The 13,482-nt window shown below is 44.8% G+C and overlaps 1 protein-coding gene and 1 non-coding gene across 8 annotated transcripts in view; both read left to right on the forward strand.

Moving 5' to 3' along the window:
• Window positions 1-13,482, forward strand: part of LOC124721462 (ligand of Numb protein X 2-like) — a 579,832-nt gene that overhangs the window by 447,624 nt on the left and 118,726 nt on the right. The gene's annotated exons all lie outside the window — the stretch shown is intronic.
• Window positions 10,789-10,863, forward strand: Trnat-ugu. Its single transcript has one exon. It is a non-coding gene; the product is annotated as a tRNA-Thr (tRNA).

The raw sequence follows: 13,482 nt of genomic DNA on the forward strand, positions 1-13,482 counted from the left end.
TAGCGGAAAATGCTGAATCATCATCTGTCAGCGACTTACCAGTAGTATCGTAAACCATCTCAGCCAATTGCACATGTCATATTTCTGAGTATGTCAGCATCAGCGTCTCCTTATCTCCAAGGTCATTCCAGGAGTAATGGCATTTCATCACGTGCTGAGTTCAAGGAGGAGTAGGTCTACCCCAGCTGAAATACACGCCTAATATCAAGTCCTCAGTATCATCGTTCGTGTTTGGATCTCCAATAAGCAACTTTTCAACAAAATGGCTCTAAATATTATGACGTATGGTGCCTCTGCACTGCAGCGTGACAGCATGGCAGTGCCGGTTTGCATAGAGAAAGATATAGAGATTGCAAGAAATGGAAAAATAACGTGATTACAGAAGCATTTGCCGTGAGGCAATACCATTAATATCCAAAGTGACGTCGTTATAGTCCATAATACAGTAATTAAATAGAAAATACAAGTCATCATGAAAATTTCCGAACAGTCTTGCATGGGGAACACAAGACCCATTCTGTAGTGGTAATACCACTTTTAGTCACGTGTCTGGTCACTTTATAAAGTGGTTATCAATAACATTACCAGCTCCTGCGCTTGTGACTTGATATATATGTACAGGGTGGTCCATCGATCGTGACCGGGCCAAATATCTCACGAAATAAGCATCAAACGAAAAAACTGCGAAGAACGAAACTCGTCTAGCTTGAAGGGGGAAACCAGATGGCGCTATGGTTGGCCCGCTAGATGGCGCTGCCATAGGTCAAACGGATAACAACTGCGGTTTTTTAAATAGGAACCCTCATTTTTATTACATATTCGTGTAGTACGTAAAGAAATATGAATGTTTTAGTTGGACCACTTTTTTCGCCGGCCGCGGTGGTCTAGCGGTTCTAGGCGCGCAGTCCGGAACCGCGCGACTGCTACGGTCGCAGGTTCGAATCCTGCCTCGGGCATGGATGTGTGTGATGTCCTTAGGTTAGTTAGGTTTAAGTAGTTCTAAGTTCTAGGGGACTGATGACCACAGTAGTTAAGTCCCATAGTGCTCAAAGCCATTTGAACCATTTGAACCACTTTTTTCGCTTTGTGATAGATGGCGCTGTAATAGTCACAAACGTATAAGTACGTGGTATCACGTAACATTCCGCCAGTGCGGACGGTATTTGCTTCGTGATACATTACCCGTGTTAAAATGGACCGTTTACCACTTGCGGAAAAGGTCGATATCGTGTTGATGTATGGCTATTGTGATCAAAATGTCCAACGTGCGTGTGCTGTGTATGCTGCTCGGTATCCAGGACGACATCATCCAAGTGTCCGGACCGTTCGCCTGATAGTTACGTTATTTAAGGGAACAGGAAGTGTTCAGCCCCATATGATACGTCAACCACTACCTGCAACAAATAATGATGGCCAAGTCGGTGTTTTGTAGCAGACAAATTGAGCGAGAATCGGGAATCTCAAAAACGTCGGTGTTGAGAATGCTACATCAACATCGATTGTACCGTACAATATTTCTGTGCACCAGGAATTGCATGGCGACGACTTTGAACGTCGTGTAGAGTTCTGCCACTGGGCACAGGAGAAACTACAGGACGATGACAGATTTTTTGCACGCGTTCTATTTAGCGACGAAGCGTCATTCACCAACAGCGGTAACGTAAACCGGCATAATATGCACTATTGGACAACGGAAAATCCACGATGGCTGCGACAAGTGGAACATCAGCACCTTGGCGGGTTAATGTATGGTGCGGCATTATGGGAGGAAGGATGGCTCCCATTTTATCGATGGAAATGTAAATGGTGCAATGTATGCTGATTTCCTACGTAATGTTCTACCAATGTTACACCACGATTCTGCTGAACTCAGTTGTGCTAACAGCAGTATGCCGCACCGCAATGCTAAATGAAACGTCGCGCCGTTCCAGGTACCCCCGAGAAGGATCCAGCATAGCCGAGTGAGAAGCCGAGCCCTGGCCCCAAGGCGGCACATGCTGCACGCGTGAAGTCTCACATATTGTTCGACTGATTGGGTTTAATAGAGGAGTTAAGGCATCAAAGGCAACTTCAAGCATTTGTGTTGTTTAGGGGGCTAGAACTTCTAGCGCAAAACACGTCAGAAACCATTTTCTGGTTTGAATAAAGACCATTCTAGAATGAAAGATTTTCTCTTGTCAGGAAGTCTCGAAAACTGGCGTTCGTGATGAAATGCGAACATTATCAGTTATACGACATTTGCATTCAGTAGGCGAGGTTCGGAAGTCGGGCATAGTAGTACCTCTTACTCTCTACTTCAAAGCAGCAAAAATCAAAGGGGAGATTGTTACTGTATTTCTGTTCCAACGTCATCAGATCGCTCAGTGAGTATTCCTATACAGTGTTGTGATGCCTTTATGCTCACTTCTTAAGAGTAAATTAACGGCTGAACCCTAATAAAAGACGTAAACTCCAGCAGAGGTCAGTGTGAAAAATATCTTCCATCCTCTGGCTCAAAAAGGGTGCTTTGTACAATGTTTTGTACTACGAACTCCTCCCCAGGGGTGTGTCTATTGCAGTTGGTATTAGTTGCCAACGACTGAGACACATTTCGGTCCCAGTGTAAGAATAAAGAGCGACAAAATTACATTTCGTGCTGCGAGAACACGGTAACGCTCTCTGGTGGTTTTACAAACAACTATATTCGGGAGGTTGTTTGGGAAGTCATCCCTCACGCACTTATTACTTTGATCTTATGCCCTCAGATATTTACCTTTTCTGCTCCTCATCGAACAATCGTAAAGAAAATTCTTTTGTGGACGAAAATGCAGTTCAAATGTTGTTTTAACTTAGTATCTGGAGGTTTGTACAGGCGTGGAATCGGTAAACTACATGAACAGTGTAAGACTGTTTCATATAATGTGAGAGAATATATTGTTGATGATTAATTCCTCTGTAATGTTTTTTTTCAATAAGTAACTGGAAAACGCTTTTAAAATATGCACTGTACTAATAAAAATGAAATACAGCCTACCACGATAACCTTAATACGAAAGTCTGATTTAATAAGACATGAAATATCTAGAACACGAGCATGCTTATATCGGAATGAATTAGTAATATATTACTCGTTTTGTGCTTCGAAACGGTCTTTGTTTACTTGGTGTCCTGTGCCATATTCAAGCACGGTAAATAATGACCGCCAAAACAGTTGCAAGATAAAAATTTATTAAAATTCTTGACCACGGTTTATCCTGCTAATGACTGGGTGTTGTGTGATGTCCTTAGGTTAGTTAGGTTTAAGTAGTTCTAAGTTCTAGGGGACTGATGACCATAGATGTTTAGTCCCATAGTGCTCAGAGCCATTTGAACCATTTTTATCCTGCAACTGTTTTGGCTGTCATCATTTACCGTGAAGAATTTCAACAGTTGCTGTTTCAGCCATGTTTAAAATCTTGCCATATTCAAGCAGTGTGGAAATAAGGTATTTCGTAAATAAAATTGTGTATTCACAAAAACCACATACAGGGTGTATCCAAAAGAATCATCCGATTTTTAAAAAAAATCATAACTACAGGGTGTACGTAAAGTCTGGGATCACTTTCAATTATGTATTGCCCAAGAACTAAACATTGTACAGATGTCATACGTATTGCATTTTGAAGAGAAACTCTGAAAGGTTTTTTTGCAAACATTCGATAAGCGACCATGAGTGACCTGGCAGACGTCAATACGGTAATCGAATTCTTGCCATGCCCGTCCCAGCATGGTATCGTCGACTGTGGCAGTCGCTTTCCGTATTCTCTCCCAGAGCTCTGCTACATCACGTGGTAGAGGCGGTACATCCATCAGATCTTTAATGTGTCCCCACAGAAAAAAGTCACACGGAGTGAAATCTGGTGATCAGGGAGCCCATTTCGTGAAACAGCTGCCCCCTTCTGTAGCACGGCCGATCCATCGATGCGACAGCTCCGTGTTCAGGTACCCACGAACTTCACGATGAAAATGGGGTGGAGCCCCATCCTGCTGAAAGATGAATGGAGAGTCCGATTGCATTTGAGGCATCAGCCATTGCTGCGACATGTCCAAGTAGGAATATCTAGCGACAGTGCTCTTGGTGAAGAAGAATGGCCCGTACTGTTTTCGTCGTGACAAGGCACAAAAAACGTTTACCTTTGGGGAATCACGCTCAAATTCAACGTATTCGTGTCGATGCTTTTGTATCTCAGATTCGACAATTATGGCTATTCACTTACCCATTTGCGTGAAAGTGGCTTCGTCGCAAAAAATTAAGCGATCAACAATGCCATCGCCATCCCCGTCCGCTTCTCTTTGCCAGGCACAAGCAACCAGTCGTAACGAATTTGTTGTGCCAGTGGTAAATGGCCTTCTATGTTGGTGGCTTCTTACCGTACTTCGTTCTAAACATCCGCTGAACAGCTGTAGCACACTTGTTTTTGTCGAACTCCAATATACAGAAAGCTCGCTCCGCACCTGAACTCGCCTTGTTTGCGACTAGCGCTGACTATCGGCAAATTACCGAACTACGCAGTGGCGGTATACATGAAAGAAAAAAACTTCCAGGGTTTCTCTTCAAAATGACATGTATGATATCTGTAAGATGTTTGGTTCTTGTGCAATAAATAATTGAAAGTGTTCCTGGGCTTTATGTACACCGTGCATTATATTATTTGAGATATGTGCGTGAACAACATACTCAAATGGAAAGAGCAAACTCTGGAATTTTACATGGTTCCCGCTAAGTAGCAGCGGTGTGCAACCACTTCTGTTCTAGTAAAAATGGTGTCGGGAATACAGAAAGCAATCTTTCCATGTAGGCTTTCACGGCCGGCGTCTTTATCAGTAAACTCTTCCGGGCTAAGTTGCCGTGGTCGATCTGTAGAACTTCTTCTCCCTGACGTTTCGTTCTCAACTACGGAGAACATCTTCCGAGGTGAGTCTTTTCAATACACCCTGTATTATTCCGGCAAAAGTGGAAAGAGGCATTACCAGTCGTTCAGTGTCATAAGCTTTTTGCTCTTACACTATGAGGTACTAGAAGTAGCGAGACGATATTTGCGGAGAAGTTTCCTTGACAAGTCCTTATTTTGTAAATTGAAGCGGAGGGGGAGAAAGGAAAATAAATGATCTATTGATGTCAGTAGCATCGGGAGTTTATGCGGAATCGGTGGCGACGAGTGACACTTCAGCGGAGACAGTTTTGCGAGTAAACGTAGTCCGATAAATACGACCGTGCTTCGTCACACACTTGTAGTGCAACAGCATCTGAGTTGGTGAATCGAGTCATCTGTGAGCACACGCTGCCGACACGTCAGGCTCAAGTGCCTAATGGCGCAAGGATTTTGTCGGACTTGTTTCCAGTGCCGCTCCTAAGTGGTCTAATTGGCGTGTTCGAAACTAATGCCTCCGAATTTTTTATTTGAAAACTCTTAAAGAATTTTGAATAAAACAAACGTTATTAACATTCTACACCTTTATTCTTCGTGTCTGCTTACGGGATTTTCGGAAATTCCCGTTACAAGCTTCTAGGACTTGTAAAGTGTAGTGAGTACATAATATTTTGAATAGGAATCCCGGTCGGGAAACGTACTGTTTCACTTCTATGACGCTTTCAATTCGTATGCGTAACGTGTCCACGTCTGCTCAGGGAAAGAAAAAAGTCTCCGAGTTGCTTGTCGTATATGCAATAGGGTAGACAGGATGACGCGGAATACCTCTTGCGGGGTCGTATGCAAAGTAGAAACAAATGAAGATATGCTGGCTCGGGTTCTGGCCGCTGCACCAGAAACTGAACAGGTATGAGGTGGGATGGAGAGTGTGTGCCAGAACATCCTTCGTAGCTACAATGTTTGTAACAACGTTGGCGGCCGTTACAGCGAGCCGCTGTTGTAATTCATCAATACTGTTTTGTATGTACATTATACTGGGTACCTTTTTGTTCTGGAATAATGTTAACACGTAATGTTAAGGTGTTAATACAAAAGAATGTGCTTAAGTGATAAGTGGATGCTTCGTTATGTTTCCTTTCGAATTATTACTTAATAATTGCACTGCGTCACGCCCAGTTCAATTCCTCAAGCACAAGTGGATGAATCGAAACCGTTATAGAACTGAAACGGTACATTTCCGGACATGTGTTCTTATTCAGAATGACATGGACTGACACCCTTCTACAAGTCCTAGAAGCTTGTAATGGGAATTTCCGAACACCCTGTGTTTATTTCACAACGTAGTCACACTGGCGACGAACACATTTCTCCCAAAGAGAAACTAGTTTGTTGATACCGTCCTGTAGAATATTTGACTTTGTTGACTGAGCCACAACCCCACCTCTGCAAGCACCGCTTCATCACTATCGAAGTGAAGTCCTCGAAGGTGTACTATGCTTTGAAATAGATGAAAACAGGATGGGGCCGAGCCGGGAGTTAATGGAGGATGATCGATGACATTGAACGCAATGCGTCAGATTGTTGCAGATGTCGCAGCACTTGTCTGTGTTCTAGTATTAAAATGCTGACGGAGGGGGTGCTTCACGTGCTAACGAACTTATCGAGTCCTAAACTCGATCAGAGCGCTCTGTTTGTCACGCACCGACGTATTTACGTTACACACCACCATGTTGTATGGCTCTGAGCACTATGGGACTTAACATTTGAGGTCATCAGTCCCTTAAAATTTCGAACTAATTAAAGCTAACTAACCTAAGGACATCACACACATCCATGCCCGGGGCACACCATGTTGTAGTACGCTTCAATACGTACCCCTCTAGTGGCAGAGTGCGGCAAATATGTAGACATGTAGAATAAAGCTGTAAAACGTTACTAACGTTTGTTTTATTTAAAAGTTGTTAGCGTTTTCACGTAAAGTAATTCTGAAGCAATTCTGAAGCATTACTTTTCCACTAGCCTTCGTAGCTTGGTTGAAGCCTGAGTCCGAGGAACGGGCCACAGCGTATGAGGCGAACGGAGCCTGCCACCGTCTCATCTCCTGTCCTGACGTCCGTTCTCGACTTGTACGTGTAAGTCTGTTGAGCTGTGATGAATGTAATGATGAAATACCGAGTCCAGTTGCTTTACCCACCCAAAAAGGTGAAAGGTGGAATCTTGTCAGGGTAAATATCATCATTAATCGATATTTGTTGAGAAATATACTGCAAGGTTCGCGGGAGAGCTTCTGTGAAGTCTGGAAGGTAGGAGACGAGGTACTGGCAGAATTGAAGCTGTGGAGACGGGTCGTGAGTCGTGCTTCGGTATCTCAGTTGATACAGCACTTGCCCGCGAAGGGCAAAGGTCCAGAGTTCGAGTCTCGGTCCGGCACACAGTTTTAATCTGCCAGGTAGTTTCATATCAGCGCACACTCCGCTGCAGAGTGAAAATTTCATTCTAGTTAAGGGTTGTTTCCGGAAATCTATTAAATGATTTTGTTTTGCGATACGTAGCAGCTGATGAGGCTTGCATCTTATCTACTAATTGTCACGAATAGTTCCTAAGTTATAGAACTCAGTACGTTGGCCTCGGCAGCGAGCGTTCATCAGAGGCAAGTGTATTTTCAGAAGTGCCCCAAGGAAGTGTGATAGTCCACTATTACTCTCTGTATACGTTAATGATCCGACGGACAGTGAGAGTACCAGTTGCTACTGTTTGCTGTTAATACTGTAGTGTATGGGAAGGTGTCGTTCAATGAGTGTAGGAGTATGGAAGATGACTTTGAGAAAGTTTCTAGCTCGTGGGATGAATAGCACCTATCACTAAATGAAGAAAAATGTAAGTTAATACAGATGAGTAGGAAAAACAATAGAATACAACACTTGTAATGTGCTGATTGACACAGTCACGTCGATGAAATGTCTAGGCATCATGTTACAAAGCGATAGGTAATGGAACGGTAGTAGGGATGACGAATTGTCGACTTCGATATATTGGGAGAATTTTAGGATAGTGTAGTTCATTTGTAAAGGAGACCGCGTATAGAACACACGTGCGACTCATTGTTGAATACTGCTCGAATGTTTGTGATCCGCACGGGGCCGGATTAAAGGATGACATAAAGCAATCCAGAAACGCGCTGCTAGATTTCTTACCGTTGGTTCGAGCTACACACAAGTATTACGGATGTGCTTCGTGAACTCCGTGAAGGGGAGGCGACGTTCATGTCGCGAAACACTATTGAGAAAATTTAGAGAACCGGCATTTGAAGCTGACTGCAGAACTATTTTACTGCATCGACATACATTTCGCATAAGGACCACAAAAATAAAAGAAATTGGGGTTCGTACGGAGGCATATAGGCTGTTGGTTTTTCCTCGCTTAATGTCCGAGTGTAACAGGAAAGGATATGACTGTTAGGGTACAGGTACGCTCCGCCATGCACCATACGGTAGCTTGCGATATTTGTATGTAGACGTATAGATGTATCACAACGCAAGATTAAAAAACAAGACCCATGGTATTAATTATGTGAGGAAAATAATCTGCGCCACCGGCATGTCTGAAATTTGTCTCACAAGGGGAGGCCGCCAATTGTGAAATTCAGATTCGATTCATACTGCGCATAATAAAAGTTCATGGCCAGAGGTGTAATGTGGCAAAGCACCAAGATGCACTTCTCAGCCGTTGTCGAGAAAATCGACAGTTAAAAGAAACCGTTGCGGTGAAATACTCTCTACGATTAATGATTTTCTACAGCGTCATAGCGCAGCGGTAAGCGCTGGGGTTCGTAATCCAAAGGTCGCCGGATCGAATCTCGCGCCATGCAATATTTTTTTATAATTTTTTTGCAATTCAAATATATATATATAAACTATTAACGAATTGCTTATGCATGTTGGTGAAGGCGGATCGCTCTCCAATTGTACCGCCTCCATTTTTCCGTTTGTTTAACAGGGTGTACCAAAGCTGTCCCGTCCGCACTGATTTTCGACGATGTTGTAAGTTGCGCTAGGGACCGCATCTACCTTCTTTCGAAGTTAGCAGGCAACTACGCTGTTATGGGACGGCTCGTTTCGGCCCATTCAACATCTGTCCTTCAAGTGCAACGATCGAGTAACGGAGTTTATATTTCATACCTACCACAGCAAGTTTGTGTTCGTGGGGTCTCTATTCTAATTCGAACGTTTGACTTACGCTATACGTATTCGTTTCTACGTCTTCCGTTAACTATACGTGGTTAACATTATGAAGACAATTAATAACATTTGTGAAATACAACTTTGTTTGCGGAAAACACAATGATGTTCGAAGTCGCCAGTTTTTCCACGACAAACGACTTTCAACAACTTATTATATGCATAATTGTTGCAACTGATTGCCGGGAATTATATATATGAATTACAAAAAACAAATACTAAAAAAAAGTTGCATGGAGCGAGATTCGATCCGGCGACCTTCGGATTACGAACCCAAGCGCTTACCGCTGCACCACCACGCTGTAGAAAATTACTAATCGTAGAGATTTTTTTACCGCAACGGTTTCTTTTAACTGTCGATTTTCTCGAGAACGGCGGAGAAGTGCATCTTGGTGCTTTGCCACATTACACCTCTGGCCATGAGCTTTTATTATGCGCAGTATGAATCGGATCTGAATTTCACAATTGGCGGCCTCCCCTTGTCAGCCCACATTCAAACGAATCGTGCAACGAAAGAATAAATTTCCCCTCCCCCCCTCAAAAAACGAAAAAAGAACAACACCGAAGTATTGTAAAGCGTGTCGGGGGAGGGGGGGGGGCGACGAAAACAAGTGCAGTCATTTTTATAGTGTGGAAACGGAGTCACCTGTCTGACGTCAAATAGGGAATGATCATCGGTTCGGGCCTGGGGTGAAAGAATTTCTGAAACGACTAAGTATGGAAAGTGTTTGCGTACCACCGCAGTTAAAATATTCTGTGCATGGCAAAATGGCGCGATCCAAAACTGACGCGGAGGCAACTGTTGTGCACCCGAGCCATAGATGACAAGGGTCAACGACGGCTACGAAGATGTGTACGGTCGAATAGACGTGCAACTGTTGAGCAACTGAATGCCCGAATGAACCAAGTGATTACCAGACGTGCCTCCTCAACGACCGTTCAGCGAACGTTGTTGCGTACGGCCCTCCGCTGCAGGCGCCTGGTTCGTGCACTCGTGCTGACTGCTGTTCATTAGCGACGAAGGCTGGAATTTGCACGCAATTACCGCAACTGGAAATCCATCGAGTGGCGACAGCTGGCCTTTTCAGACGAATAACGTTGTATGTTCCGTCGGACAGATGGCCGTTCGCGTGTACAGCTTAAAATGCCCGAAAGCAAACACCCTCCAATAATGGTGGGAGGGTCCAGGTCAGAGAAGGGAGCGTTATTGTCTCGGGAATGTTTTTGTGACGTTCTCTGGCTTCGTTCGCAAGTGAAGCACTCCCCCTATCACCATTGTAATACTAGAACACAGACAAGCGCTGCGACATCTGCAACAATCTGACGCATTGGGTTAAGTGTTATCGGTCATCCTCCATTAAGTCCCGGCTCGGTCCCATCCTGTTTTCATCTGTTTCAAGTCATACAGAACACCTTCGAGGACTTCACTTTGATAGTGATGAAGCGGTACTAGCAGAGGTGAAGTTGTGCCTCCCTCAACAAGTCACACGCTATGCCCGAACTCGTACGGGACTTGGTAGACTAATCTGCCACGAGTAATGAGTATGATGGGCAAACATCTAGTAGGCGCACTACGAATGTAGTGGTGTGGACATGTTGGGAATGTGGATCTCACGGGGAGCGTGCAAGGGATAAGTCCCTGCAGACGCACTATCCTCTGTGCCCACGGTGGCTCAGATGGATAGAGCGCCTGCCATGTAAGCAGGAGATCCCGGGTTCGAGTCCCGGTCGGGGCACACATTTTCAACATGTCCCCAATGAAGTACATTAGCGCCAGTTTGCAGCTAGGGTGTCCATTTCATTATCATTTCATTTCCGTCAACAAAGTCAAACATTAATACAGGACGGTATCAGCAAACTAGTCTCTCTTTGTTAGAAATGTATTCGCTGCGAGGGTGACTATGTCGCGACATAAATACAGAGCGTTTGGAAATTCCCATTACAAGCTTCTAGGACTTGTAGAAGGGAGTCATTACATAGTATTTTGAATAGGAACACATGTCCGGTAACGGTACGGTTTCGCTTCGGATGTTTAACTCACCCACGTCTGCTTGAGGAACCGAACTGGGCGTGACGCAGTGCAATTATTAAGTAATAAGTAAGGACTTGTTTCCAGTGCCGCTCCTAAATGGTCAGAGAGGGCGTGTTCGAAACTAATGGCTTCGAATTTTTTATGTGAAAACTCTTGAAGTATTCTGAATAAAACAAACTTTATTAACATTCTAAATCTTCATTATTCGTGTCTACATACGTATTTTCTGAAATTTCCGTTACAGGCTTCTAGGTAGGACTAGTAAAGTGGAGTGAGCACATAATATTTTGAATAGGAACCCCGGTCCGGAAACGTACTATGACGCTTTCAAGTCACATGCGTAACGTGTCCACGTCTACTCAGCGAACGGGAAAAATCTGAGAGTTGCTTGTCGTGGTATGTAATAGGGCAGATAGGACGACGCGGACTACTTCTTGCGGGATCGTACGCCAAGTTTAATTTACCAGATTCCTGTAGAGACAGATGAAGGTCTGGTGGCACGAGTTCTGGCCGCTGCACCAGTAACTGAAGAGGCTGCAGGTGGTACGGAGAGTGTGTACCAGACCATGCATCGTAGATACAACGTCTGTAACAACGTTGGCGGTCGCCACGTCGAGGTGGTGGTGTAATAAATCAGTACTGTCCTGTATGTACAGTATGCTGAGTACTTTTTTGTTTTGGAATAATGTTTACACTGAATGTTTAAGTGTTAATACAAAAAATTTGCTTAAGCGATAAATGGATTTTTCGTTATGTTTCCTTTCGAATTATTACTTAATAATTGCTCTGCGTCACGCCCAGTTCAATTCCTCAAGCGCAAGTGGATGAGTTAAACACCTGAATCGAAACCGTCGTAGAACGGAAAAGATACGTTTCCAGACATGTGTTCCTATTCAAAATATTACGTACTGACTCCCTTCTACAACTCCTAGAAGCTTGTAATGGGAATTTCGGAACACACTGTATTTATTTCACAACATAGTCACCCTCGCAGCGAATACATTTCTCCCAAAGAGAGACTAGTTTGCTGATACCGTCCTGTAGAATGTTTGGCTTTGTTGACGGAGCCACAACCTCACCTCTGCTAGCACCACTTCATCACTATCAAAATGAAGTCCTCGAAGGTGTTCTATATGATTTGAAACAGGTGAAAACCGGCTGGGGCCAGGTTGGAACTCTACGGAGGATGATCTATGACAGTGAACCCAAAACTTCGGATTGTTGCAGATATCGCAACACTCGTCTGTGTTCTAGTATTATAATGCTGAAGGAGGGGGTGCTCCATGTGTGAACGAACTCTTCGAGTTCGAAACTCGCTTACAGTACACTGTTTTTGTCACGCACCGACGTATTTACGTTACACATCGCAAAGCTGTGCGCTCCAGTACGTACCCCTCTAGCGGCACAGTGCGGGAAATATGTAGACACGAAGAATAAAGATGCAAAACGTTAATAACGTTTGTTTCATTTAAAAGTTGCTAGCGTTTTCACGTAAATAAATTCTGATGCATTACTTTTCAACAAGCCCTCGTAGCAAGGTTGAAGCCAGAGTCCGAGGAATGGGCCACAGCGTATGAGGCGAACGGAACCTGCCGCCGTCTCATCGCCTGCCGTCACTGCCGTTCTCGGCTTGTACGCTTTGGGTGCGCCAAAGAGCCGTATAAATAGGCGTGAGTTTTGAGGCAGATCCATTCGGACTCCGGCACCAGCACCACGATGCCAGGTCCACGCTAGACGAAGTAACGATTTGGCACCGCCAGCTGCAAGCCACCTCCTGCACTGAGTCTCCTTGTGGGACTGTGCCACTGACCTGCCATCCGCTTCTGCCATTAGCAGGGGACAGCCGGTCGTGCCCCGTGCACGGCAGTCTCCTTGCGCCTCTGCGGTGCACTCCGACGACGACGACCAGAGTTGCCGGCTGCGACCGTTCCACGGAGGATGTAGCAGAACGCCGCTGACGTCGAGTCCGTTGCCTACTGTGAGGCCACTGGCCGTCGCCCAGCCTGATGTCAGCATCACAGAACTCGTAGCCGTGCATCTGTTCGCCAGGTCGAAAGCCAGCCGCGTGCGAGCCGACGCTGGCCAAGTCGCCAGAGTGGGGCGTGTCTGCCTCACTTTGCTAATGATGTGATGCATATTTAAAGCTGCATAAAACGTTTTTCTCGGCCACCTGTACGTTACTTGGCTCATCGACCGTCACTCTACCACTCTCCTACTGAGCTGCCACCACACCGTTTGGCGACAGCAGACAACGCCTACAAACTCAATCCGCGGAAGAGAAATGTGAATCGACTGCTCCAGGGGTACAGTTTTGTCCAACACG

The sequence above is a fragment of the Schistocerca piceifrons genome, chromosome X (assembly GCF_021461385.2).
Source record: "Schistocerca piceifrons isolate TAMUIC-IGC-003096 chromosome X, iqSchPice1.1, whole genome shotgun sequence".
NCBI classification, from domain to species: Eukaryota; Metazoa; Arthropoda; class Insecta; order Orthoptera; family Acrididae; genus Schistocerca; species Schistocerca piceifrons.